Raw genomic sequence first — 24251 nt, 5'->3', positions numbered from 1 at the left:
TCTTCAGATTTCAATACAGACAAGGTGTACAGGATTTGGAGGGCAGTGGGCAACTTCTAAGGATGGAGACTTTATAGAAGTGCCTAATCCTAAAGCCAGAGTGTCTTTGCAGGAGTTCTTAATGCTAAGGAGTCTGTGGATAGAAGTGTATACCTTTTGGCCAGGCGCGGTGGCTGATGCCTGTAATCCCAACACTTTGGGAGGCTGAGGCAGGTGGATCACTTGAGCCCCGGAGTTCAAGACCAGCCTGGCCAACATGACGAAACCCTGTCTCTACTAAAAATACAAAAATTATCCAGGCATGGTGGCACATGCCTGTAATCCCAGCAACTTGGGAGGCTGAGGCAAAAGAATCACTTGAGCTGGAGAGGTGGAGGTTGCAGTGAGTTGAGATAGCACCACTACACTCCAGCCTAGGTGACAGAGCAAGACTCTGTCTCAAAAAAGTAACTAAATAAATATAAAGTGTTTACCTTTTGTAATCCCATGTATTTCATTTTAGACCTTATTCTGAGAAGCAGTCCGCAAGCTTCACCAGACTCCCAAAGAAATCCATTACACAATAAGTTTCCGACCCCTACAACTGTCAGGGCCCACTCTCCCTCCCTCCCAAGCCAGAATAACTCCACACTCCCCAACTCCTACCCCTACCCTGACTTCCACCATCTGTCTTCCCCAACAGCAACATGGTGGCCCTGACCCTCCTGCATTGGCCTTATCACCGCCCCCCTCTTTTAGAGTCACCTCCCCTGCCTTCTATAAAACACTGTCTTGTCCTGGGAGTTGGAGTTGTATGTTTAAAGACTGTCAGCAGTGGTCGTCTGACAGGAGCAGGGAAGGTGGTTAGGTGACAGGAATTTAGTTAGATGATGTCTTCATTTTTAGAGTAAGCCCATTTTACTTAAATGATCAAGAAAACAGAAAAGATCTTTTAAAAATCTATTCTTCTTGTAAGTGGAAACTACATGATGAGAACACATGGACACAAAGAGAAGAACTACAGACACTGGGGTCTACTCAGTGGTGGAGAGTGGAAGGAGGAAGAGGAGCACAGAAAAGTAACTATTGGGTACGAGGCTTAGTATCTGGGTCACAAAATAATTTGTACAACAAACCCGCATGACATGAGTTTATCTGTATAACAAACCTACACATGTACCTCTGAACCTAAAATAAAAGTCGTTTTTTTGTTTTTTTGTTTTTTTTAAAAAAGAAAGAAACTTTACAGGCTGGGCATGGTGACTCACGCCTGTAATCCCAGCATTTTGGGAGGCCAAGGCTGGCAGATCACTTGAGGTCAGGAGTTCAAGACCATCCTGGCCAACATGGCAAAACCCCATCTCTACTAAAAAGACAAAGAAGAGCCAGGCATGGTGGTGCACACCTGTAATCCCAGCTACTGGGGAGGCTGGGGTAGGAGAATCACTTGAACCAGGGAGTGGGAGGTTGCAGTAAGCTGAGATGGCACCACTGCACTCCAGCCTGGGTGACAGAGTGAGACTTTGTCTCAAAAAGAAAAAAACTTTCCAGTTGTACACATAAACAGGCACCCATATGAGCATGCATGTACATACATGCAAATTTTGCCAATAAATTATGTACAGTGTAGTTGTACATATGAAAAACAAATCTGCTCTTCCTCCCAGTTTCTTCTTGATTGCACTTGCATTCCTTGTCTTCCTTTCTTCACCTGACTATGCTGTTATCTTAGGCCTTTTCTGTCCTTTCCCTCTCTGTTTTATGGTTCTGCTCACTTCGTTGTGGCTTAGTGGAACTGAAGGAGGCCTTGCGGCTGGTGGAGCTGGGTATGCCAGCCCTGAGGGCTGTGTCTTCAGCCAGATCATTTAATCTCTGCTCCTCAGTTTACTCATCCATAGGAAGAGCTAACATTTTTCAGGTGCTTACTCAGGCCAGGCATGTTACATATATTAGTTCATTTAATCCTCACAGTAACACCACGAGGTTGGTAACATTAGCCCCGCATGCACACACTGAGGTTCAGAAAAATTAAATCACCTCCCCAGGATACACAATGACAGTAGCTCCTCCACTTTTTCCAGTCTTGTGGCTTCAGAGTCTGTCCTTTTAGCACTATGCTATGCTGCTTCTTTGGGGAAGACAAAAAAGCTTCAAACTGAATTCCACATACCTGTGTAACAGTACTCTTTTGTTGATTAGAGATAACATGGGAGGTGGAGGTTGGACATACAGAATGCCTGGCACATAGTAGGTGTAGCTGTCATCAAACTCCTCTAATGAGTGTCACCCTAAGCTTCCTCTGCACAGCTCCATTAACTCTGGCAAGTGTGTCTGCCTCCATAGCCCACAGGGATCTTAGTTTGAGCAGCTGTCTTCTTTCTCAGCCATTGCTGCTCCCTCTTCAGCCATTCTGCTCACTGTGCCACCTCCCCCTCTCCATCTCACCTTCCCTGCTTTCTGGATGTTTCTGGCATCAGCTTCCATTTTTCAGAACCCATCTCCTCCCACCACCCAACTTGAGGTCCTCAGTTCTCTCAGCCGGACCATTTCTCTAACCTCCACATGGGTCCATTGGCCTCCAGTATCTCCCCACACAAATTTGGCTGACATGCAGTTGTCGGATTAATGGTCCTGGATGTGACTCCTTGATCTTGGACCTTGATTTTTCTCTCTGGCAGTGTCCCCTGCCCAATACTCTGTTCTTGAGTCAAAATGGACTAGTTACTAGAGTCTCCAAACACACCTTGAGTTTTACCTCTGCTGAGATGCCCTTCCTGGACCAGTCTCCCACCTTAAGACCAAGTTCCAATGCCACCTCCTCCCGCAGCCTTCCCTGGGAGTCTCAAGTGCACATGGACTTCCTCTCCCTTGCATTTTGCACTGGGTGTGTGTTGCAGGAGGTAGGTGATCAGCATGCATGGTCTTTTACACCTCTATCTGATTTACAAGGTCTTACACAGGCTCGGGCCTCAGTATTTGTTAAAAATATAAATGTGTAAATGGGAAAAACTGAAGTCCAGAAAGAGTCACTGACAAAATCAATAAATCAATAAATCAGGTAGTTGAGAGATGGCGTTACATAAAAATGTAGTTAGCCATATTGCCTGAGTTTAAGCCAACTCTAGCGTTTATTAGCTGGTGTGACCTGGGGCAAGTAACTGAAACTTTGTGTGCCTCAGTTTTCTCAACAGCAATGTGGGAATAATAATAGTACTTATCTCATAGGATGGTCATGAGGATTAAGTAAATTAATATTTATAAAATGTGTGAAATGATACTTAATACATTGTAAGCACTCAGATGTTAGCTGGTGTTGTTTTTTATTAATGGCAGGATCAGAATTAGAATCAAGAACCCTTGACTTCCAGTCCAGTGCTCTTTCTCCCAGGCTCCATGTCTTGGCACTGTGTAGCTACCTGCCACTCAATGCTCTCTGTTTCCTCAGTGTCCTTACTCTTTGTTCAACTTCCCCACTCCATGCAAAAAAGATGCATGCACACAATATGTTTGCATGTGCATATACATTGAAGTCAATAGGTAAATACTGCTTTTTCCATTTAAGGCAGTCTAGAACTTTGATGATGCTATGTGGTCTTCAGGCAAAAAAGAAAGAAAGAAAGTAAGGGATCGTCTGTCACTCACAGTGCAGGGTAAACCTCTACTAAGAAAAGAGACAGCTACGGAATCTTTCATATCTTCTCTAGTTCCAAGATGCTTCCACTAGCAGTTTCTGAAAAGCCACCATGAGAGGTTCAGAACTCACATGAAAAAGAACACTGATTTTTCTGGAGCCAGGCAGAACTGGGTTTAGATTTCAGCTTTCTCATTCATTAGCTCTGGGATTTTGGGCAAGTTCTTTTAACCTCTGTCCCTGAGCCTTCATAGGGCTGTAGGGAGAATGGATGAACCAATCTGCAAAAGGCATTAAGCTCAGTGCCGGGCACCCAGCGAACCCTGCTGTTAGCTCTATTCCTTTGGGATGAATAGTGCTGGAACTCTCAGGGATTCAGAGCTGCTGAGGGTGAAAATGGGAAGCCCTGAAAGCCAGTTTGCCAAGACCATAGCTTGTGAAGCCATTCTATAGCTACTGAAGAAATATTTCCTCTCTTCCCTTGTGGTCCTTCCACTCTCTCCTGCTGTTCTGCGTACTGACTCAACCAGAGTGTCTTTTCTCGGAGATACAACTCCCACCAAAGAGAAGAGAAAGAGTCTAATTTTGGATCTCAGTTAATTTGGGAAGTGGCCTTTCTCACACTTAAAATCATGTGTCCCAGATGCATTTCCTAGTGGAAGAAACAAATCTCGTCATCTTGTCAGTCTCTAGTGCACTTTTCAAGCTGACCCAACATGATGTTCAGAGGACAAGTGATCATGCCTATCTCCTACACAAGAAGCCTGAGACTGAATGCTTTGCCGGGAGACTCTGGGGTCCTTACTGTTAGTATTTCAGGGCCTGCTCACTCAGTCCATGTTCTAAAACTCTATATGCGATGACAATTTTCTGTATGCTCTCCATTTAATAATAAGTTTAAAGTTTTATTTTTAAATAAAATGAACCTCTATTTTTTAAAGCCTTTAAATTGATTCAAACCCTTCTAAAACAGAGTTAATTCCTAAACTTCACCCTCTACCACCTACATGCCTTAGAAATAGTTTTCCATGGAAAACTCTTTTCATGGAAGACATACACTCAGAACACCTCACTTTGTGTGGCTACATTCTCATGAACTTTCCCGCAAAACACAGTGGGGACTGCAGACAACCTCCCTGGGTCTTTTGGGGCCAGCCTTTCTTGAGATACTGCTCTGAACCAAACCAAGAGGGAGGTTCCTGGAAGGAGAAAGAGTGACTTGGGCTGTCAGTAGGTGGCGCCCGTTCCCCAGCATTAGCCCTGACCCTAGCTCAGCGGTACCTGGACATGTTCTTCCAGGTATGGGGTTCTAGAATGCAGGCCTCTTAGAGCAGATATCTCGTGTTACCTCTTGGGATGCTGTTGCCCTGAAACGCCAAGTTGTTCACAAAATTCTGCTACTCTAAATTTTAGAAAGGAAGCAGGATATTACATATTGTATTTTTAAAAGAAAACACATTCTTATCTGGGATGATCACAATGGAAATTTTAAATGCATGCATATCTACGTATGTATGTATATGCTATTCCCCTTTATGAAGCATACATCACACCAACACACCTCTCCTAATGCCACTGTCAGTCTATCCTCAACAAAAAAGATTTCTCCACCTTTTTCTGGTTTTGGAAGAGAGGTTAGGATTCCTACAAGCTAAATTGTAAAGAATAATCATTAAACTCATCTAGCTACCTTTACAAATCCAGTGACTGCTCACATAACCCCTTCACAGATTCTCCCATAAGGTCCCACAACTTGTTTTGCATTTAAAATACATCTTCATTTTTTGTGGGTCCTTAACTGGACTGACTTTATTGCAAGTCAACAGATATTTTAGCAGCTCCTACTACTTTGCTAGGGACAGAGTAGTACAGCAGGTCCTTAAATATCATCATTTCATTCAACATCATTTTGTGATAACATTGATGAGAAAAACAAAATCAGTTCCTGGCCAGATCCACTGTGTGGAGTGTACATGTTCTCTACCTGTCTGTGTGGGTTTTCTCTGGGTACTCCGGTTTCCACCCATACCCCAAAGTGTGCATGCTAGGTGAATCAGCATGTCTAAACGGTCCCAGTGTGAGTAAGTGTAGGCATGTGTGTGAGTGTGCCCTGAGATGGGACGGCAGCCTGCCCAGGGTTGGTTCCTGCCTTGCCCCCTGAGCTGCTGGGATAGGCTTCGACCATCTGCAACCCTGAACTGGAATAAGCAGGTACATAATTATCTTAGTTATTTTTATTAATCTTTTAAAAATGTATGCATAGCTCAAATTTATTTCAGTGTTTAATATGAGAAGTGTTTGTGATCTTTATTTAGAAGTTTTTGTGACCAGAAAAACCATCATAGGAACTTAACTCTTGTTTATATCCATTAGCCGTTGGTAAAATTGGTTTTTTAATATGTTGTTTTGCTTAAAGTCACAGTGTCTAAGAACCTACTGACAATGTTAAGTGAAAACTTGCTGTCCCTTCAAGGAGATTAATCTAGTTGAAAGATGAGGATGCTTGAGCAGGGCACTTAGAGTAAAGAAAAGATGGTCTTTGATATCATATTGGCTAAGAAAAAAAAAGAATGTATTCAGTGCCTTTCAACTGCAAGGTTAAGCTCAAAATATATTCTTGCATACTTTAAGTACTGGTCTTTACATCAGAAATGAGGTGGAGATCAAGTTCTCTTGTACTTAGCCTGTGACCCAAGCTGCCATCATCAATCCTTAGCACAGCCTTTCCTTACCCATGCACTGGCTTCTCAGTGAAATCTTCCAGAGAGTTTTTTACAGTACTGATGCCTACCCTAAAGATTCCGATTTAATCACTGTGGGATGCAGCCCCCACACACATTTCCTGAGACATTCTTCTTGCAGCCACACTTGAGAACCACTGCTTTAAAGGCATTTGTAATTGGTATGTCTTTAGGAAGCAGATGTCTTTTTAAAAATATCAGTCTAAAGAAGACACAAAATCCCTATGAAATAACAATGGCAAAAAATGCTAAAGTGAGTATAAAACATTTTAGATTACGTATTGCTTAAGATTATTCATCCTTTTATATGATACCTATTTTCATTAGTCATAGATTCTAAATGTATCTTTTTTAAAAATCAGCAGGTTGATCACAAAGGTGGTCTACAGAAAAAATTAAGAGAAAGAAAATGAGCAGGCATTATTCAAGTTCCTACTATGTGAAACATTCATGAAGCTCAGAATTTATTTATTGTTCATTTTGTCTGGGACCTAAAGAATTCAAACCATTGAGAGTGAATGAAGTAGCACATGTAAAAGAGTACTTTGTAAACTTTAAGCTGCCAAGCAGATGGAAGTTATTATCAATAACCTTCTTCAGCCTTACTCAAGCCAAGGGAATTGTTCCTTGTATGATTGATGATAAATAATATTAAAATAGCACATCTACATGGTAAAATCTCTGTGAAGATAGACTTAGAAAGAACATGTGTATAATGTGAGAAAAGCAACTAGAAAAATTATAGAAACTGAGGAATGTCAAAGTAAGTTATTTCAGCAGCTGGGAAAGGAGGAAGCATGCTTTAAAATGCATGCTTTGAACAAATGTATTGGTATTCTTGGGAGCCAGGGTACTTGCTGTGGGAGAAGTGGTGGGTGGAAGGCAGTTACAATGATGGAAAGTGCAGAGGTAAGGAAGAGTTCTCTGGTGTTTGATTGGAATTCGAGGGGCCAGGATGAACCCACAAATTTAAAGAAATGTATATCTCCCAGTTCTGTTCACTGAAAGCACCTAGAATCAATGACATCTCAGTAGTCGTGAGCACACCTAGGGCCCAGAGTTTCGTTTCTGAATACATCTCTCACGAAAAGGAAGCATGGATAAATGGCTGATTCCAGGGCTAGGGCAGGGAAAGTACAAAGCGAGCCGTAAGCATCTTGTGACAGAACGTAAACCCTCAAAAATATAAGTGGCAGTGTCAAAATAACATAGGAGCCAGCTTGAAAGAGCTCCCTCTGGCCAATTATGGGCAATTTTAGCTTCAAAATAACAACAATAAGTTATAAAACATTGGCAGCAAAAAGAGTCCAGATGTTCACACAGAGATAAAAAATATATATAAATAAGTAAATAATGGGGAAGAGAAACCTCTTTTTTACAGTGAAATACTAACAAACATAGAAGAAATGTTTGTTTTCAAAATCACAAACTTGCAGCCTCTGCAGTAGTAACAGATGAAGATGAGAGTCTTCAAAAGATGCTAAAACTATTAGGTGAAAGTCTGTTGGTGAACAGGATATTTTCAGAGCCTCAAAATATCTCCCCACAGATTACTTGCTGATTGCAAAGGGGGGAAGTTCCTGTACAGTGGGTTCATCAAAGTGGCATCATGTGCCTCCCGGAGTGAGCTGCTGAGGACACAACAGTACTTACATGGTATTCCTGCCAAAAATGCACAACCTGAATCTAATCATAAGGAAATGATCAAGCACTCAATCGGAGGCGCATTCTGTAAAACAGCTGGCCTGCACTCTTCAAAAATGTCAATGTCATGAAAGACATGAGGAACCATTCTAGGGTAAAGGAGACAAAATATACATGACAACAAAATGAAATGAGGGATCTCAGCTGGATTCTGAATGAGAAAAAAATCACAAAATTGAATATTAATTGTATATTAGGTAATGGTATTGTATTAATCCTGAATTTGATCATCATACTATGGTTATGTTAGAAAATATCACTGTACTTAAGGGCAACATACTAAAATTTTATGGTCATTATATCCATAGCTCCCTCTCAAATGATCCAGATGGGGGAGCAGGAAGAAACAGAACTCAAATGTGGCAAAATGTTAACAACTGGTGAATCTGGGTGAAGGTACATGGAAGCTCATTATTCCATTCTTGCAACTTTTCTGAGAACTTGACGTTTTTCTAAGAAATGATTTTAAACATTTTTAAATGATGTTTTAAAATTTATTGTGTAATGTGTTTTGGTAAAATCCAAATACTAACACTTTTTTTTTTCTAGAAACAGGTTCTTCCTCTGTCACCAAGGCTGGAATGCAGTGGCATGATCATAGCTCACTGTCACCTCAAACTCCTGGGCTCAAGTGATCCTCCTGCCTCACCCTCCCAAATACCTAGGACTATAGGTGTTTGCCACCACGCCTGGCTAATTTTATTTTGGGAGGTAGAGACAGGGTCTCACTATGTTGCCCAGGATGGTTTTGAACTCTGCCCTCAAGCTATCCTCCCACCTCAGTCTCCCACTAGTACCTCTTAAAACGTTATCACAAAATTTCTACCCCAATAACATTATTGAAATATATTTGATCAGTAATATGAGTAAACTAATATTAATGAATGATTTAGAACCAGAATTCTAATCTGTCTATGCATGGCTCACAGATTTGTTTTGTTCGGCCTATAGAATTGGTCCTTACAGTAGGTTAGTAGGGGGGGTTGTGTGTGTGGGTGTGTGTGTGTCTGTGTGTGTGTCTGTGTGTGTGTGTGTGCACAAGGGTCAAATTAGTTGCTAAGTAAGAAACATAAAAATCATGATTTTCAGCTTCTTTTGAAAAATCAAAAGCTGGCAACATGTGACTTCCCAATGGGCTTATCTGAGTCACAGCCACCCCACTTTTGACGTGTCATGTTTTTTATAGGTCACCAAATTCCCTTCCATTCTGAATGTCTCCCTGACCCTGCATGCTTCATTCACTCCAGTTGCCTGACTAGCCCCTAAAAGAATTTGAGTTTGTGAGCTGACTTTTGGATAATAAAGAATAAATAGGAAAGTAAGACCATCACATCTGGAAGGAAACTGAGAAGGAGGTGGGACTGAAAAGGCATCTTCAGTTCACCATGCCTTAAACTGAACTCTTAGTTTCCCCTTCCTGACCCATCCCCACTTTACTGCCAAGCCAGAAACTTAGGGATTTATCCTTCACACCTTTCTCTCTGTCAATACATCTATCAAATCTATTTCTAAATTCTGTAGATTTTACTTCTTAAATATTCTCAAATCTGTCTGTTTCTATTTCCAACACAAAACCCATCATCACCACCAGCACTACCAATACCACCACTACCACCTACACCATCACCATCATTACTGTTGCCACCATCACTACCTCCATCATCACCACCACCATCACCACTACTACTATCTCTACTATCACTACCAGCACCACATCACCACTACTACTGTCTCTATCACTACCAGCACCACAGGAACCATCACCATCATTATCACTACTATTGGTTTCAGCACCATCACCACACTATTCCAAGCACCCAACATTGTATTATGTCTAAGAAGGCTCCCTAAGCGGTCCATCCATATTCATTCTGGTCTCTCTTCAATCTGATCATTACACTGAAGGCAGATAAGTTTTTTCAAAATGCAAGTTTTGAAAGTCTGTCTCCTGCTTGAGCATTTTTCAATGGCTCCCACAGCTCTCGAGATACAAAGAACATTGCTTGAAAAGGCTGTAAGTCTCTGCTTGGTCTAGACCCCAGCCATTTCTGCAGCCTTATTTCATACCTTTCCCTCCTCTGCTCTTCTATTCCAGTCATCCTGCTAGTTTTTAAGTCCCCAATACTCAGCATGGTCTCCGCTTTTTTTAAAATCTCAAGGCCGGGCGCAGTGGCTCACGCCTGTAATCCCACCACTTTGGGAGGCCAAGGCGGGCGGATCACGAGGTCGGGAGATCGAGACCATCCTGGCTAACACGGTGAAACCCCGTCTCTACTAAAAATACAAAAAAAATTAGCTGGGAGCGGTGGCGGGTGTCTGTAGTCCCAGCTACTCGGGAGGCTGAGGCAGGAGAATGGCGTGAACCCCGGAGGCGGAGCTTGCAGTGAGCCGAGATGGCGCCACTGCACTCCAGCCTGGGCGACAGAGCAAGACTCCGTCTCAAAAAAAAAAAAAAAAAAAAAAATCAGGTGCCTAGAACTGGATTAATCATAATCCTTGGTATATGTTATGCTATTAAATTACCCAGTGCATGGTCTTCTCTATTTACGTAATTAAAATAAGAAAATGAACATTTCAGAACTCCCCACCCACCCACCCCAGTATCGAGAGCATTACCAATAACTTACATGTCTCTTTCTGAACCTCCCATTTCTTCTCTGCTATCCCTCCTCCAAAGGTAACTACCATCTCTGCATTTTATTTTTATTGGCAGTTTTGTTTTGTTTTGTTTTAGACAGAGTCTCACTGTCCAGGCTGGAGTGCAGTGGCATGATCTCATCTTACCGCAGCCTCCACCTCCCGGATTCAAGTGATTCTCATGCCTCACCCTCCCGAGTAGTTGGGATTATAGGTGTACACTACCACACCCGATAATTTTTTTCACTTTTATTATTATGCTTTAATTTCTGGGGTACACGTGCATAACCTGCAGGTTTGTTACATATGTATACAAGTGCCGTGTTGGTGTGCTGCATCCATTAACTAGTCATTCACATTAGGTATTTCTCCTAATGCTATGCCTCCCCCATCCCCCCACCCCACGACAGGCCCTGGTGTGTGATGTTCCCCGCCCTGTGTCCAAGTGTTCTCATTGTTCAGTTCCCACCTATGAGTGAGAACATGCGGTGTTTGGTTTTCCATCCTTGTGATAGTTTGCTCAGAATGATGGTTTCCAACTTCATCCATGTCCCTACAAAGGACATGAACTCATCCTTTTTTATAGCTGCATAGTATTCCATGGTGTATATGTGCCACATTTTCTTAACCCAGTCTATCACTGATGGACATTTGGGTTGGTTCCAACTCTGTGCTGTTGTGAATAGTGCCACAATAAACATAAGTATGCATGTATCTTTATAGGAACATGATTTATAATCCTTTGGGTATATACTCAGTAATGGGATTGTTGGGTCAAATGGTATTTCTAGTTCTAGATCCTTGAGGAATCGCCACACTGTCTTCCACAATGGTTCAACTAGTTTACACTCCCACCAACAGTGTAAAAGTGTTCCTATTTCTCCACATCCTCTCCAGAACCTGTTGTTGCCTGACTTTTTAATGATCGCCATTCTAACTGGTGTGAGATGGTATCTCACTGTGTTTTTGATTTGCATTTCTCTGATGACCAGTGATGATGAGCATTTTTTAATGTGTCTGTTGGCTGCATAAAACTCTTCTTTTGAAAAGTGTCTGTTCTTATATTTTGCCCACTTTTTGATGGGGTTGTTTGATTTTTTCTTGTAAATTTGTTTAAGTTCTTTGTAGATTTTGGATATTAGCCCTCTGTCATATGGGTAGATTGCAAAAATTTTCTCCCATTCTGTAGGTCGCCTGTTCACTCTGATGGTAGTTTCTTTTGCTGTGCAGAAGCTCTTTAGTTTAATGAGATCCCATTTGTCCATTTTGGCTTTTGTTGCCATTGCTTTTGGTGTTTTAGTCATGAAGTCCTTGCCCATGCCTATGTCCTGAATGGCATTGCCTAGGTTTTCTTCTCTAGAGTTTTTATGGTTTTAGGTCTAACATTTAAGTCTTTAATGGATCTTGAATTCATTTTTGTATAAGGTGTAAGGAAGAGATCCAGTTTCTGCCTTCTACATATGGCTAGCCAGTTTTCCCAGCACCATTTATTAAATAGGGAATCCTTTCCCCATTTCTTGTTTTTGTCAGGTTTGTCAAAGATCAGATGGTTGTAGATGTGTGGTGTTATTTCTGAGGGCTCTGTTCTGTTCCATTGGTCTACCTCTCTGTTTTGGTACCAGTACCATGCTGATTTGGTTACTGTAGCCTTGTAGTATAGTTTGAAGTCAGGTAGTGTGATGCCTCCAGCTTTGCTCTTTTTGCTTAGGATTGACTTGGCAATGCAGGCTGTTTTTTGGTTCCATATGAACTTTAAAGTAGTTTTTTTCCAATTCTGTGAAGAAAGTCATTGGTAGCTTGATGGAGATGGTACTGAATCTATAAATGACCTTGGGCAGCATGGCCATTTTCACGACATTGATTCTTCCTATCCATGAGCATGGAATGTCCTTCCATTTGTTAGTGTCCTCTTTTATTTCGTTGAGCAGTGGTTTGTAGTTCTCCTTGAAGAGGTCCTTCACATCCCTTATAAGTTGGATTCCTAGGTATTTTATTCTCTTTGTAGTAATTGTGAATGGGAGTTCACTCATGATTTGGCTATTTGTCTATTATTGGTGTATAGGAATGCTTGTGATTTTTGTACATTGATTTTGTATCCTGAGACTTTGCTGAAGTTGCTTATCAGCTTAAGGACATTTTGGGCTGAAATGACCAAGTTTTCTAAATATACAATCATGTCATCTGCAAACAGGGACAATTTGACTTCCTCTTTTCCTAATTGAATACCCTTTATTTCTTTATCCTGCCTGATTGCCCTGGCCAGAACTTCCAACACTATGTTGAATAGGAGTGGTGAGAGAGGTCATGCCTGTCTTGTGCCAGTTTTCAAAGGGAATGCTTCCAGTTTTTGCCCATTCAGTATGATATTGGCTGTGGGTTGTCACAAATAGCTATTATTTTGAGATACGTCCCATCAACACCTACTTGATTGAGAGTTTTTAGCATGCAGGTGTGTTGAATTTTGTCAAAGGCCTTTTCTGCATCTATTGAGATAATCATGTCGTTTCTGTCTTTGGTTCTGTTTATGTGATGGATTACATTTATTGATTTGCGAATGTTGAACCAGACTTGCATCCCAGGGATGAAGCCAACTTGATCTTGGTGGATAAGCTTTTTGATGTGCTGCTGGATTCAGTTTGTCATATTTTATTGAGGATTTTCACATCAATGTTCATCAAGGATATTGGCCTAATATTCTCTTTTTTTGTTGTGTCTCTGCCGGGCTTTGGTATCAGGATGATGCTGGCCTCACAAAATGAGTTAAGGAGGATTCCTTCTTTTTCTATTGATTGGAATAGTTTCAGAAGGAATGGTACCAGCTCCTCTTTGTACCTCTGGTAGAATTCAGCTGTGATTCTGTCTGGTCCTGGGCTTTTTTTGGTTGGTAGGCTGAAATTGCCTCAATTTCAGAGCCTGTTACTGGTCTATTCAGAGATTCAACTTCTTCCTGGTTTAGTCTTGAGAGGGCGTATGTGTCCAGGAATTTATCCATTTCTTCTAGATTTTCTAGTTTATTTGCATAGAGGTGTTTATAGTATTCTCTGATGGTAGTTTGTATTTCTGTGGGATTGGTGGTGATATCCCCTTAATTATTTTTTATTGCGTCTATTTGATTCTTCTCTCTTTTCTTCTTTATTAGTCTTGCTAGCAGTCTATCAATTTTGTTGATCTTTTCAAAAAACCAGTTCCTGGATTCGTTGATTTTTTGAAGGGTTTTTTGAGTGTCTATCTCCTTCAGTTCTGCTCTGATCTTAGTTATTTCTTGCCTTCTGCTAGCTTTTGAATGTGTTTGCTCTTGCTTCTCTAGTTCTTTTAATTGTGATGCTAGGGTGTCAATTTTAGATCTTTCCTGCTTTCTCTTGTGGGCATTTAGTGCTATAAATTTCCCTCTACACACTGCTTTGAATGTTTCCCAGAGATTCTGGTACGTAATGTTTTTGTTCTCATTGGTTTCAAAGAACATCTTTATTTCTGCCTTTATTTTGTTATTTACCCAGTAGTCATCCAGGAGCAGGTTGTTCAGTTTCCATGTAGTTGTGCGGTTTTGAGTGAGTTTCTTAATCCTGAGTTCTAATTTGATTGCACTGTGGTCTGAGAGACAGTTTGTTGTGATTTCTGTTCTTTTACATTTGCTTAGGAGTGCTTTACTTCCAACTATGTGGTCAATTTTGGAATAAGTGTCATGTGGTGCTGAGAAGAATGTATAGTCTATTGATTTGGGGTGGAGAGTTCTGTAGATGTCTATTAAGTCTTCTTGGTGCAGAGCTGAGTTCAACTCCTGGATATCCTTGTTAACCTTCTGTCTCGTTGATTTGTCTAATATTGACAGTGGGGTGTTAAGGTCTCCCATTATTATTGTGTGGGAATCTAAGTCTCTTTTTAGGTCTCTCAGGACTTGCTTTATGAATCTGGGTGCTCCCGTATTGGGTGCATATATATTTAGGATAGTTAGCTCTTCTTGTTGAATTGATCCCTTTACCATTATGTAATGGCCTTGTCTCTTTTGATCTTTGTTGGTTTAAAGTCTGTTTTATCCGAGACTAGGATTGCAATACCTGCTTTTTTTTTTTTTTGCTTTCCATTTGCTTGGTAGATCTTCCTCCATTCCTTTATTTTGAGCCTATGTGTATCTCTGCACATGAGATGGGTCTCCTGAATACAGCACACTGATGGGTATTGACTCTTTACCCAATTTGCCAGTGTGTGTCTTTTAATTGGGGCATTTAGCCCATTTACATTTAAGGTTAATATTGTTATGTGTGAATTTGATCCTGTCATTGTGATGTTAGCTGGTTATTTTGCCTATTAGTTGATACAGTTTCTTCCTAGCATCGATGGTCTTTACAATTTGGCATGTTTTTGCAAACTGCTGTTTGCAAAACATTGGTACTGGCTGTTCCTTTCCATGTTTAGCACTTCCTTCAGGAGCTCTTGTAAGGTAGGCCTGGTGGTGACAAAACCTCTCAGCATTTGCTTGTCTGTAAAGGATTTTATTTCTCCTTCACTTGTGAAGCTTAGTTTGGCTGGATATGAAATCCTGGGTTGAAAATTCTTTTCTTTAAGAATGTTGAATATTGGCCCCCACTCTCTTCTGACCTGTAGGGTTTCTGCCAAGAGATCCACTGTTAGTCTGATGGGCTTCCCTTTGTGGGTAACCCGACATTTCTCTCTGGCTGCCCTTAGCATTTTTTCCTTTATTTCGTCTGACAATTATGTGTCTTGGAGTTGCTCTTCTCGAGGAGTATCTTTGTGGTGTACTCTGTATTTCCTGAATTTGAATGTTGACCTGCCTTGCTAGGTTGGAGAAGTTCTCCTGGATAATATCCTGAAGAGTGTTTTCCAGCTTGGTCCCATTCTCCCCATCACTTTCAGGTACACCAATCAAATGCAGATTTGGTCTTTTTACCTAGTCCCGTATTTCTTGGAGGCTTTGTTCATTACTTTTTACTCTTTTTTTCTAACCTTCTCTTCCATTTCATTAATTTGATCTTCAGTCACTGATACCCTTTCTTCCACTTGATCGAATCGGCTACTGAAGCTTGTGGATGCGTCATGTAGTTCTCCTGCCATGGTTTCCAGCTCCATCAGGTCATTTAAGGTCTTCTCTACACTGTTTATTGTAGTTAGCCATTCGTCTTATCTTTTTTCAAAGTTTTTAGCTTCTTTGCGATGGGTTTGAATATCCTCCTTTAGCTCAGAGAAGTTTGTTATTACCGACTTTCTGAAGCCTACTTCTGCTACTCGTCAAAGACATTCTCTATCCTGCTTTGTTCTGTTGCTGGCAAAGAGCTGCGATCCTTTGGAGGAGAAGGGGTGCTCTGGTTTTTAGAATTTTCAGATTTTCTGCTCTGGTTTCTCCCCATCTTTGTGCTTTTATCTACCTTTGGTCTTTGAATGATGGTGACCTACAGATGGGGTTTTGATGTGGATGTCCTTTTTGTTGATGTTGATACTATTCCTTTCTGTTTGTCAGTTTTCCTTCTAAGAGTCAGGTCCCGCAGCTGCAGGTCTGTTGGAGTTTGCTGGAGGTCCACTCCAGACCCTGCTTGCCTGGGTATCACTAGCAGAGGCTGCAGAAAAGCAAATATCGCAGAACAGCAAATATTGCCGCCTGATCCTTCCTCTGGAAGCTTCATCTCAGAGGGGCAGCCGGCTGGATGAGGTGTCAGTCAGCCCCTACTGGGCAGTGTCTCCAAGTTAAGCTACACGGGGGTCAGGGACCCACTTGAGGGGGCAGTCTGTCCATTCTCAGAGCTCAAACACCATGCTGGGATAACCACTGTTCTCTTCAGAGCTGTCAGATACGGACGTTTAAGTCTGCAGAAGTTTCTGCTGCCTTTTGTTCAGCTATGCCCTGCCCCCAGAGGTGGAGTCTACAGAGGTAGGTGGGCCTCATTGAGCTGCAGTGGGCTCCACCCAGTTTGAGCTCCCCAGCTGCTTTGTTTACCTACTCAAGCCTCAGCGATGGTGGACTCCCCTCCCCCAGCCAGGCTTGCCGCCTCACAGTTTGATCTCAGACTAGCAGTGAGCAAGGCTCCACGGGTGTGGGACCTGCTGAGCTATGTGTGGGATATAATCTCCTGGTGGGCCATTTGCTAAGACCACTGGAAAAGCACAGGGTTTAGATGGCAACATCCCAATTTTCCCAGTACAGTCTGTCACTGCTTCCCTTGGCTAGGAAAGGGAAATCCCCTGACCCCTTGCACTTCCTGGGTGAGGCGACACCCCACCCTGCTTTGGCTCATGCTCCATGGACTGCACCCAGTTTCTGACCAGTCCCAATGAGATGAACCAAGTACCTCAGTTGGAAATGCAGAAATCACCTGTCTTCTGTGTTGATCATGCTGGGAGCTGCAGACCAAAGCTAGTCCTATTTGGCCATCTTGAGATTATGATCCACACCTGGTAAATTTTTGTATTTATAGTAGAGATGTGATTTTGCCATGTTGGCCAGGCTTGTCTCAAACTCCTCACCTCAGGTGATTTGCCTGCCTTGGCCTCCCAAAGTGCTGTTTTATCACATATATTTATATATGTAAACAACATATTGTTCCCTTTTCCTTGCTTTTAAATTTCATAAGAAGAGTATTATGCTGTGTATAGTCTCTAGAACTTGCTTTTTTCCACCCAATGTTATGTTATCTGTATTCATCCATGTAGCTGTGTGTAGCAGGGATTCATTCACTTATATTACTGTGTAATATTCCATTATGTGAATGCCTTCCTGCCTGCAATGCTTTCTGTCTTCTTAACCTATTTAACTCCTACTCACCTCTCAGATCTCAGCTCAGGCATCATTTCCTCAGGAGATATTTTCTGACCTTCATAACTAGGTCAGACCCCCTTATTTATTATAGACCTTCAAAGCATCATGTATGTCTCCTCTGTGGTCATTATCACCATAGCAGCCTCACATTTGCATGATTGGGACCTGTCTTCTCCACTTGACTGGAAGCTCCTTAAAGGCAGAACCATGTCTATGTTTGATTGCTATTAAATCTTCAGCCTAAAGCACATCATAGGGGCGCAGCAGAAGTTGCTGTTTGAATGAATCATGAAAAGAAGCATTTATCTCTACTATTCAGTACATCTAACTAAGCATATTAAGAAATAAGTAACTGAAACCGCTTTCTCTGCATGACTTTCTTGTATTTTTAGCACCATCATCATTCTTTCATTTACTCAGTTTCAAAAATTTTGATATTAGGTCTGTTTCTGGTGTTTTTGGGACCCTTCACATCAGTTCATTTGCTTACCTTCGTTAACTCTTCTTTGAAAATGGTGCTTGTCTCAATATGCCATCTCAACCATATGTAACTCCTGCACACATAACTCATATTTAGAAGAGCTGCACTCTGTGTTCCCTAAACTGTGCATAATAATTTCCCATCACTTTATCTTTATTTATGCTGTGCCCTCTTCTGAAAATGGGCTACATAAGCTTGGTGTTTTTATTTTAAAGATCACTTCATAGTGAGGCTGAGAGCTTAGGATGCTGACTTTTCCTATAGGCAGAGGATGTGGAGTTGTGACCCTTGCCACTTATTTTCAATGTCATCTTAGATAAGTTACTTAACTTCTTTCAACCTCAGTATTTTCCTCAGTAAAATGGTATTAATAATACCATCTGCCCTAGACACCTCACGGGATTGTTTTGAGAACCATATGAGATAAAACAGGTGAAAAGGTCTTTGTCAACAATAAGAGACAATACACATTAGTTACATTATGATAGTTATTATTATGATTTCAAACTCTTTCTCTTCCCTTTGCACATAAGTTTGGCAGCAGATTTAGATCCTGAAATATCTTCTCATAAAGAGACTGAGGTCAATCTGAACACATAGTCCAGGATTCAAATAAATCACTAAGAAAAATGCAAGGAAGCGGGAAGCCTGCCAATGACTCAGCAAGCACCATTTTCTGTAAATCACTTGATTTGGTTTGTACCATTTTCTGTAAGTCATTTGATTTGTTTTGGCTCTGAGTGACTTGTTTCAAGTTTCCAAAAATAAAATAAAATAATCACTTCAATCATCATTTTCTCTTACCTTGCTTTAAAAACTAAAAGTTCTACCCCTACAACCTTAGGTAGTATCTTTATGTGCTAAATGGCAGTTAACATTTACTGAGAACTTACTCTGTGCTGGATAATACGTCAAATACTTTCATTTAATCCTCAACAATGGCCTGGTCCTGTAGGTACTATTTTTGTCCACAGTTAATTGCTGAGACCATAGAATCACTCAGAAATTAAATAATTTGTCCAGGCCACACAGCTGGTAAGTCCTCAAACTGGGACCTGAACCCAACTGGTATGTCTATAAAGCCCATAGCTGCACCACCCTTTCTACACTTGAATGCATAAATGTGAGTTTTCCAAGCTGCAAATACAATCACATTTTTTCTCCTGTATGTTTTACATTTGAGGCTAGCACAGGACCTATTCTGGGGCTGTTTATGTATTCTTGATGAGTGACAAGTTCCCCTTGAAACCACTTAAAAAGGGTAGAGTACCCCTTAATGTGGTGACTAGAACCCTGAAAATGTGCTAGGGCATAATGTTTGGACAAACATGAAAGAAATAAAGGTTTAAGGAACAACATACAGTACATCTTTAAATCAGCATTTGTGACAGACTTTCAGAGCCCACTGAAATTTTTCACTAAGCCCACTTCCCTCAAAACCATCCCTACTTCACCTTTCAGTTGCTCTCGATTCTCCTATGATTCTTCCCTTTCCTGCAAAATATCCACATTTCTACTAACAACCTCCAGGATGCCTTTTCTACTTTCTTTTAACCTTCACTAGCGCTGGAACCAGACAAGATACACTTGGGATTCACTTCCACCTAGAGTTTGAGCCAAAATCAATTCTCTTTTTTTTGAGATAAATATCATGTTTGTTTTTATTTTTTCATCTATCAAAGTAATCTTGTCCATGATGTGAAGCTTGAGAAATAAAGGATAAAAAGATACATGAAATCAACCTAAATGTCCATCAATGATAGACTGGATAAAGAAAATGTGGTACATATGCACCATGGAATACTATACTGCCAAAAGAAGAACGAGATCATATTCTTTGCAGGGGCATGGATGGTGCTGGGGGCCATTATCTTTAGCCAACTAACACAGAAACAGAAAACCAAATACTGCACGTTCTTACTTATAGGTGGCAGCTAAATGATGAGAACACATGCACACATGCAGGGGAATAACACATACTGGGACCTACCAGAGGGCGGAGGGTGGGAGGAGGGAGAGAATCAGGAAAAACAACTAGTGGGTACCAGGCTTAATGCCTGGGTGACAAAATAATCTGTACAGCAAACCCCCATGACACAAGTTTACCTACGTAACAAACCTGCACTTGTACCTCTGACCTTAAGATCAAAGTTTTTTTGTTTTTTTTTTTAAAGAATAAAAAGATGCTCTAGACATAGGGCCTGTGTCTCAGTTACCTGTGTCCACAGAGCTTAACAGAGTGCCCAGCCCTTGCAGAAGCTCCATGAATGTTTCTGAGGAATGAATATGTTACAGACTCATGAGCATTCATTGCCAATGTTCTCCATTGCTGCTATGCTTTCAGGGATCAGGGGATTGCCCACTTGTCAGAAATACTCGCTGGGCACTTTCAGGATACAGAACATTCAAGCAGGTGCAATGAGGTGAGTCTAGTCTCACAGTGGACCTTGGGCACCTGTTTGTTGAATCCTATGTAAGAGGAAGAGGATCTTACAAAGCCTACTGTCTAGTTGGGGACAGACTCCACAGCACACATCCTAATCCCCAGAATGTGTGAACATGTTACTTTATATGACAAAAGGGATTTTGCAAATGTGACTAAGTTAAGGATCTTGAGGTAGGTGATTATTTTGGATTATCCAGCTGAGCCCAGTGTAACCATTGTCCTTATAAGAGGGAAGCAGGAGGAGTTATAGTCAGAGGAGAATGCAATGTGATGAAGAAAGCAAAGATTGGATTGCTGCACTTTGAAGATGCAGGAAAGGACCACAAGCCAAGGAATACAGGAGACCACTACAAGTTTAAAAGGGAAAGGAAATGATTCTTCCCTCAAAGCCTCCAGAAGGGACCAGCCCTGCTGATACCTTGACTTCAACCCCGTGAAACTTGATTTAAGACTTCTGGCATCCATAATGATTAGAATGAATTTGTGTTATTTTACATCACTGTTTGTGGTAATTTGCTACAGCAGCCATAGGAAACTAACACACTTTCTCTAACACTCAGGTCCATCTTGATCTCCCCTTCTCTGAATTCCTATTGAATTTGAAGATACAACATAGCATTCAAGACTCCACAAAGTCTGTTTCCTCATCCAAGTGTAAGACCTTTAGGGCATAGACTTTCCCCGTGCTTGTTTGGTTTCTCAGTGGGGACAATGTCTAACTTGGAGCCAGCTAGGTGAAAGGGTTAGCAGGTACTTGTTGGAAGGAAGTAAATACTCAGTTCAAGACTCAGTTATACAACTGAGCATGGCAGTACATACCTGCAGTCCCAGCTACTCAGGAGGCTGAGACAGGAGGAACCCTTGAGGCCAGGAGTTTGAGACCACCCTGGGAAACACAGCAAGACCTCATATGAAAAAAAAATTTGTTTAAGGCTCAGTTATATGAAGAGGAGGGAGATATCCTTTGATCTCATAATTATTGCATGTTATTAAAAATAGTCTGTTCACTACCACAATAGCAAAGACATGGAATCAACCTAAATGCCCATCAATGACAGACTGGATAAAGAAAATGTGGTACATATACACCATGTAATATTATGCAGCCATGAAAAGGAATGAGATCATGTCCTTTGCTGGGACATGGATGGAGCTGGAAGCCATTATCCTCAGCAAACTAACACAAGAACAGAAAAACAAACACCACCTGTTCTCACTTATAAGTGGGAGCTGAATGATGATGAGAACACAAGTACACACTGCGGGGAACAACACACACTGGGGCCTGTCGGGTGTGGCAGGGAGGTAGAGCCTCAGGAAGAACAGCTCATGGATGCTGGGCTTAATTCCTAGGTGATGGGTTGATCTGTGCATCGAACCACCATGGCACACATTTACCTATGTAACAAACCTGCACATCCTGCACGTGTGCCCCGGAACTTAAAATAAAAGTTGAAGAAAAAATAGTCTGTTGAAGAAATATAATACACCAATGTTCACAGCAGCATCATTCACAACAGTGAAAATGGTAGAAACAATCTAAATGTCCATCAGTGGATAAATGGATAAACAAAATGTGGTATATACATACAATGGAATATTATTCAGCCTTAAAAAGCAAGGAAATGCTGACACATGCTACAACATGGACACATCTTGAAGACATTATGCTAAGTGAAATAGTCACAAAAAGATACTGTGAGATTCCACTTACACGAAGTATTTACAGTAGTAAAATTCATAGAGACAGAAAGTAGAGTAATGTTTACCAGAGGGAGGGAGGAATGGGGGGTTATTTTTAATAGGTACAGAGTTCCAGTTTAGGATGATGAAAAATTCTGGAGAGCGGATGGTGGTAATGACGGCACAACAACGTGAATGTTCTTAACGTCATGAAACTACACACCAAAAAGTAGTTTGAATAGTAAATTTTATGTTTTATATATTTTATCACAATAATAATGGAACCTACAGCAACAGCAAGGACAAAAAAATGAGACAGAATTGGAAACATAGGCTGGTAGTGCCTGCAAAGGAGAAAGGTAGGTTTGGGGTTGGGTTTGGAAGAACAAGTACATAAGGACTGGCATAGGCGTGGAGCATCTTGGCTGTGGGCGCGTGCCCTCTCATGCCAGCAAGGTTTTTCCTTCTCACCACCAAAGGATAAAGTTATTCCTTTAACAACAACAAATAGTTATTGAGTTGCCTGTGCTGACACTAGGGGTACAGCATAGAGCAAGATATACAGCTTAGAGTCAGGTGGGGCAGACAGACATGAAACAAGTAATCTCATAAATGGAGGTTACAATGTCATCTGTGTTAAGGAGGTCAGATGAAAAAGTGGTACAGGAGCTGAGAGAAAGATTGACTGAGAGTTAATGATGCAGTTGGTGTAGAGGTGAGAAGGGAGAGTGTCCAGTGCCCCAGGCAGAGTGAACAGCAGGTTTCAAGGACCTGAACAAAAGAGCCAGAGCAGTGAGACTGAGAGAGCAGAGGGAGGTGGGGGATGCTGGGGAGGTGGGCATGGCCAGAGGACAGATGTCAGGGTGTAGGGCCATGTTGTATTCAGAGCAAAGAGGAGTCATTAGAGTAGGGGAAGAGGGAGGAGAGGAGGATGGGATATTGTGATCCAGTTTGGAAAGAGGTGTCAAGAGAAATGTGGGAGATCAGTTAGGAGGGTCCTGCAGTAGTCCAGGTGAAGGAGGGTGGAGGGGGCACTAGGGAAGTCCTGGAGCAGAGGAGACCAGACAGATTCAAGTGGGATTTAGGGAGTAAAATGTGAGGATGAATTGAAATGAATTGGGTAGGAAGCATGAGAGAAAAGGAGGAGTCACCAACAATTCTGAGCTCTCTGCTTTGTGAAGCTGGCCGGAAAGGACCTTCAGACCCACTAAATAAAGGCCAGTCAGCGCCACCACATCACACAACTCCAGGGGGCGCCATCCACTTTGCAGTTAATGGGGCTTGTGCCCCTGGAATTTTGCACAAGCAACAGCCTATGTGGCATGAGCAGTAGCACAGTAGGCAAGAAGTGTCTCCCTGGACCTGGGCCTAACTTCCTCCTAAATGTCACTCCTCGAGGTGCATCTGAAGGTTGTGATCAGTGACCGGTGTACCAGAAGCCCAGTGGAATCAAGTTTCTCAGTTGAGCTGTCCAAGTTAATTCCGCTGAAATGGCATCAAGAACCTGGGCCTTCAGAAGGCTCTTGGGCGAAAGGAAAGTAGGAAGGCAAAAACCTCCACATGCACGTGACTCATGTTGAATGGATGTTCCTGTGTTGTTCACTCTCCCACTCCTCACTGTTATTAGGGCTGGCAGAGCCCAGCACATATGGTCTTCTGGTCATGTGGCCCACTGATGGGAAAGCCCTGGATGCTGCTACCCCGGGGATCCAGTGCCAGTAAGTCATGTCCTGTTAGAATCTGCCCCAAGAGCCGAGACTGACTAACCCCTTGCAGCTTCAGAGGGCAGGAACAAGAGAACCATCTCCATGCCTCCTTTAGGGACTTCAACGTAGCTTGGATTATGCTGTGGCCCCTGAAGAAGAGCTTGGTCACAGCTCCACCTGAAGTTCCAGTTGAACAAAACCAGAACCCACTCAACCCACTAACCAGCAGCAGATAGAGGTGTTCATGGCTCAGAGAGTCAGGAAAACAGGGAGCACTAAGTGGAATCCATGGATGCTCAACACCCCATTCTGCTCCCACCTTTTCACCAGTGTGTACAGGTAAAATGTGGCTCTGCCCTGAACCATAATCCCCTGACAGATCAGCCCCTCCATAAAGGGGAAACCTAGCAGAGCCAAGCCCTGAATCCCAAGAAAGATAAAGCTCCTGACTTCTGAACCAAATCATGATTATGTATG

General features: G+C 41.9%; 1 protein-coding gene across 3 annotated transcripts in view; it reads right to left on the bottom strand.

Moving 5' to 3' along the window:
* Positions 1–24251, bottom strand: part of GLIS3 (GLIS family zinc finger 3) — a 548502-nt gene that overhangs the window by 502815 nt on the left and 21436 nt on the right. The window lies entirely within an intron of this gene.

This window comes from Gorilla gorilla, chromosome 13 (assembly GCF_029281585.2).
Source record: "Gorilla gorilla gorilla isolate KB3781 chromosome 13, NHGRI_mGorGor1-v2.1_pri, whole genome shotgun sequence".
NCBI classification, from domain to species: Eukaryota; Metazoa; Chordata; class Mammalia; order Primates; family Hominidae; genus Gorilla; species Gorilla gorilla.
The sequence above is the reverse complement of the archived record's forward strand: the minus strand, read 5'-3'. Positions and strand labels throughout refer to the sequence as shown.